The 6,000-nt window shown below is 40.1% G+C and overlaps 1 long non-coding RNA gene across 1 annotated transcript; it reads left to right on the forward strand.

Moving 5' to 3' along the window:
• The first annotated feature begins 428 nt into the window (after window positions 1-428).
• LOC120973496 (uncharacterized) lies at window positions 429-3,049 on the forward strand. Its single transcript, XR_005768468.3, has 2 exons — window positions 429-2,187; window positions 2,307-3,049. It is a non-coding gene; the product is annotated as an uncharacterized lncRNA (long non-coding RNA).
• Window positions 3,050-6,000: the final 2,951 nt, after the last annotated feature.

Raw genomic sequence — 6,000 nt, forward strand, 5'->3', positions numbered from 1 at the left:
ATCGCGTGGAACCTAGCCGTGGAAACAAATTTGAGTTTCGATGATCAGTTCAAAAGTTATAGCTTTTTGAAATTTTGAAAAATGCAAATTAAATGCATGCAACGTGGGATCTTGTTAGGAAATCACGACATGGATGGGCGCACTGAGACATGGTGGACCAACTCCTTTTTCTGTGCATTAATTTCTTTCCGTGGGCCGTGTATTGGGACCGCGCGCGCGAGAGAGGTGGGAAACTGGAGCATATAATTTCTTGTCGTGTAGCGCGTGCGCCAGCCACAACAAAATCGCGCAGCTGCATGATTCAGTATTTGGGATAATTGATTGACCTATTATCGTAATTAGCCATATGTATCGGTGCCCCTGAGGTGGCTTTATGGGTTTAAATACTCTTATTTTTATATATATATATATATATATATATATATATATATATATATATATAGGGATACTATTCATCACCCAGGGTGCAGAATAAGTTATTCTTCACCCGAGGTAATTTTACAATCATTTCATAATGAAATTACGTTTGGAATTCAAATAGTTACATTTTTATTGATCCACTACGTAAAATTTGGCATAAAAAAATAAAAATATAGGTCATAAAACAAGAAAAATTGCAGTTTATGTGTATTTTACACTATGTTTTTACGTTTGTAATTTTACATAACATAAAATATTTTTTACGACGATCATATATATTTTTACGGTATCTTTTTACGTCGGAAATAAGACAAAACTTATGGAACGTAAAATTACGATATATTAATGATAAAATAGAGGGGTGAAGAATAACTATTCCTTATCAGGGTGACGAATAGTCAATCCATAGTCACATTATTCTGATCATGGGATCAGAATAGTATTCTGATCACGGCGTGCTATATAGGGACGATGAGATCCTCCGAAACTCCCGGTAGGGAATAAAAGAAAAACTCCCACCATCTCTCACCAACCTCCCGACTCCCTCCAATGCATCGCCGCCGGCCCCAACCTCCTGATTCCAGCGCGTTGCCGGACCCCTCCACCTGCTTCCGCCGCGTCGCCCCGAACCGGCGCCGCCGGACCCCTCTTCCCTTCTGTCGGCGTGCCTCTTCCCCCGCCGCCGGAGCGCCACTTCCCCCATCCGCCGGCGCTCCTCCTCCCGCTCCACCCTAAACCATGCGCCTCCATCCTCCCACCCCGACGCGAGCGACCCACTGGGCGCCGCACCTGCATCGCCGCCCCCCTCCCCAGCCACCGGCGCGCCATCCTCCCCGCTCCACTGCCGCCACCCCGCCCCGGCCGCAACCCACGACGCCCCGTCTCTCCTCCCCTGGATCGCCGTTGCGTGCCGCCGATGCAGGACACCTCCCGATGCGCTGCCGCCATGTCGCGGATGACCCCGAGCGACCTTCTTTTCCACCTCCCCAAGCGCCGCCACTCTGGACCCATCGCACTCAGGCCCTCACCCCTGCCGCCGCGACCTTCTCCCCTTGCCACCGCGACCTTCTTCCCCCTGCCTCCGCGACCTTCTTCCCCCTTCCCCGCACTGCCCTTCGGATGAGAGGCAGCGCTCCAACCAGCCATGCTCATGGGTCACCGCCCACCACCAGCGCACCTCATTCCGCCGGCACGAACTTCCTCTCGCCCCTAACTCAATCCTTCTTTTGCCGGCCAGATCCGAGCGCCTTCTCTGCCCACGCCTCTCCGGCGAGAGCCTCCTTCTCTACATACTCCGAGTGACTCCGGACAGATCCATGGAGCTCGAGAAGTTCATTGGCTGCGGAGGTGGTTGCTGCCGACTCCAGGTGAGCACCTGCTCCTGGCTCCTCCTGGCTTCTGCTCATGCCCAACCCACCTCTTCCCCTTTGTCTGCACGTGGAGGCGGCCGTTTCCGGATGTGCTTATACATATTGAACTGCAAGGTTGCATGACTCGGTTTGAGGTAGTGGCTTTGCCGCTGCAGGGCTTCGCCTCACTCGGACGACTCACTACCTCTAGCGGCCGCCGCCGTCCATCGCGCCGGCTCATGTCACCTTCCTGGTCGCCCCACGCGCTGACCAGCGCTGCTCCGATCCAGCTCCTCCATCCTCCAGCCACGACAACCAAGTCCAAAAACAAAAGAAGTTCTGATTCTCGCAAGCTACAAGTTCAGAGCTTTCACTTCTCTGAACAAAATTCAGATTTTTGCACCTACATATATGCCAAGTAGGTTCACTTGTGCGAGCGGTGCTTCCAGTTCAGTTGCAAGCTTTCGCTTCTTCATGATCACGATCGCTTGCTTGTCTTCTCTTCTTCCCTGAACCCAATCCCCTGGGATCATGCAGGGAGTTTCAAAGAGCGTTAACTACTCAGAACCTGAGTATTTTGTGGTGGTTTGATCTGAATGATCAATATGTTTGCTTCTTGATACTACACAAAAGAAGAAAAACGGCAAGTCTATCATCCAATTGAGTGTGTGTTTCAGAATTCAAGATCGGTAATTTCTACATTGAGTGGTAGGTCCACGCACACAATCTCTGCTTTCAACTTGAAGAAAAAGCAGTCATCATGTCCGGCACAAACACAGAAATCTCATGGCCCAGTGATCTGCCGCGTCGCACGCCAACAATGAGCGACAAGCTCAAAGATTCGCTTGATTTAGTCGGAGGAAAATGCATACTGCATCCGTTTGTGGCTGCAGAAAATACAGAAGTTCCTTTAGAGATGTAGTATTATTCTTCAGAGTTCTGATAACTGAATTTTGGGCCGCTGAACCATGCTAACCTCGACCTTGTAAAAGGATGTTCAGAAGTTTGAAGTAGACTAAAAAAAAAGTAAAAAAAAAAGAGCTATGTGCTGCTGTGTCCGTAGTAGGTGTGGTGTCTCGTATGTGTGTGCGAGCGTTCACTGTGTGGGTCCTCGTGTGTTCCTGTGGGTCGTATGCTCCCATGTGTGCGTGCTCTTTTTTTTTGAGAAAAATGTGTGCGTGCTCTAGTGTGTGTGTCATGTGTGCTCTCATGTATACTCCGTGTAATTATTGTGTCCATATGTTCATAAGGTTATTTGATTGTGTCGAGAAACTTCTAAATTTTATATTTGTCCATTGCCCAGTGTATAAGCAAAAGATGCTCACTTTTCAAACTTTACAAGTTCAGTCGATAAAAGTGGAAAAAAGAAGTCCACTTAGAAAGACACAAAATAAAACTTTGCATAATATTGGGAATCCAGAGATGAAAAACATAGGACATTTTGGGAAGGCACATGAAAACATTCAAACACCAAACATGGGGGAGTCCAAACAGAACCAACTGAACATTATAAAAAGCGTAAGTGAAGTTCAAACAAGAGTGTAGAGAAAATGTTCAATTTCATTTTCCTTGATTTTAAAAAGAAACCTAGAAGTTCAACAATAATATAATTGAGGCGTTCAATGTTTCTAGAAAAACCCTAGCTAGTGTTTATAAAAAATTGGTTTTTCATGTTTGTAAAAAATAAAACCAAGGAGTTTAAATTTAAATAACATAACGGTTTGACGTTCTTTAGAAAAACAGATTGTACCAATTTCTAACAAACCAAGAAGTTCAAATAAAAATACTATTCCGATGCTTACAAAAAGAACTGGATTTTTCCCGTGTTTGAAAAAAAGACCAAGAAGGTCAAATTAAAGTAACAGAAATACTTGCATGTTCATAAAAAACGGAGTAGTTCGATGTCCAAAAAAAAAACTCAAAATTCTTCTCGTTCCTAGGAAAAATAAAAGTTTGAAGTTCAATTTTTTAAATAATTGTTCTATGTTTACTTAAAAATGTTTTTTGCTTTTCTAACAATAAAAGTAAGAAGGTCAAATTAAAATAGCAGAGTGTTTCGGTTTTAAAAGGGCTTACATGCTAAAAAAAAGGATGGCGTTTTGGGCTTTTTAAAACCACTCATAAACGACGAAGAACATGAAAAAAAATTCTACATGAAAAAGTTGCTTATATTTATAAGTTTTCCAGCAGGTATATCATATTCCTTAATTCAAAAAATGGTTTGAAATTTTTGAGTATATCATTCAAAACAAATTTTAACGTATTGAAATAACTCTTGGACCGTCGTGAATTTGGAAAACGTGCTGACGGAAAACTTGCGCCTTTGGAAAAGCTTTCTTATGGTATATCATTTGCTCAATTACAAAGAGTACTTTGGATGTTCGGGTCAAAAAATAGAGAGCAGTACAAATTGAAAACAACCAGAAGTTCACCTACTGCATGGAATGTGTTTCATACAAAAAAGAGAATAAAACGCAAAGTCTAAAAGGTTTGTTTCTAGAAGTTCAGGTACTCAGTCCGGAATAGTTCAAAGATTCTTGTGAGAGAGGTTCACCATGTATTTACATGTTCAAAAACACACAAAATAGAAGTTCAAATTTAAGTAATGGCAAACATATATGTGTACCAAAAAATCCCATGGATTTTTCCATTTTTGGAAAATAGATTTTCCTCGTTTGTAAAAAAACCTAGAATTTCAAATTTTAAATAACGGAGTGGCTCAATGTTTATTACGAAATTAGGATTTTACATGTTACTAAAGAATAAACCAAGAAGGTAAAATTTAAAAAAGTGAGCGGTTCAAAATTTAAAGGAAAAATGGATTCTCCTTTCTAAAAAAACTAGTGGTTCAAATTTAAATAACAGAGAAGTTCAATATTTATTATGGCACCAAGAAGGTCAAATTAAATAAACAAGCTGTTCAAAAAGTTTATAAAACCACATTTCCCTATTTTTTTAAAGACCTAGAAGTGCAAATTTAAATAACTGAGCGGCTCGATGTTTATTACATAACTAGGACATTTCCCGTTACTAATGAATAACAGCAACAAGTCTGAAATTAAAAACATAATAGTATAAAATTTATAAAAAAAGGATTTTCTACGATACTAAATAATAAAACCATGAAGTTCAAATTTAAAAAAAGGAGTAGTTCAACCTATGTAAAACACTAAGATTTTTCTCGTTAATAAAGAATAAACCAAGAAGTTCAATTTTAAAAAGCAGAGTAATTCAAAAATTATTACAAAACTTAGATTATTCCCGTACAGAAGAACAAGCAAAAATGATGTTACAAGTCAAAACAAGAAAAAACGATGTTGTTTTGCCATTTTTAATACTGCTCTTAGAAGGCAACGAATTTCTAACGATTGTGTAGAAGAAAAAGTCGCTCCTATTCATAAGCTTTCCAACGGTATATTATATGCTACATTCTGGTAAATGGTTTATAAGTTTTATGTATACCGTTAAAAACATATTTTTATGCATTCAAAAAATATTTTGAACCGTCGCAAGTATGAAAAAATAGTTAACACGAAAAAGTTGCGTGTTTTCAATAGCTTTCCATCAGTATATCATTTTCTCAATTCCGGAAAGTGGTTGGGGAGTTACGGTATATCATTTGCTCCAGAAGTTCAACCTCTTCACGAAGTGCATTTTCGGAGACTCTGTTTTTCCGATGAAGGCAGAACGCATGATCTTAGAAGTTTAGATTGATAACTGCCAGAAGTTCACGTGCTACACGGTGTGCATTTTGTATTAAAAAAAGAATGAAAATGCAAGGCCCAAAGTTTTGTTGCTAGAAGTTCAAGTGCTCTACCCGAGAAAGTTCAAAAATTCTTGTGAGAAAGGTTGAACAAAAATACGTGACAGAAGTTCAAGGTGAAAACAACGAGAAGTTCAACTACTGGAAGGAATGCATTTCAGGTGAGAAATAAAAGTATAGAAAAATAAAAGCTTAAAAGGTTTGTTGAAAGACGTTCAAGTGCTTTGTCCGGAGAAGTTCAAAAATTATTGCGAGAGAGGTTCACCTTGTATTTCCATGTTCGATTTTTTCCGTATAAAAATCAAATACAATTCTTTACTCAAAATATAAAAAGGTGAAGTTCATATTGAAATAACAGAGAATTTCAGAGTTTATTAAAACCTAGGATTTATCTGTTCAAAAAATAAAAAACACAACGCCATTTTTTGCACTTTTAAAAAGAACTCATAAAGAAAAAAATGGTTGCTA

This window comes from Aegilops tauschii, chromosome 1, assembly GCF_002575655.3.
Source record: "Aegilops tauschii subsp. strangulata cultivar AL8/78 chromosome 1, Aet v6.0, whole genome shotgun sequence".
NCBI lineage: Eukaryota > Viridiplantae > Streptophyta > Magnoliopsida > Poales > Poaceae > Aegilops > Aegilops tauschii.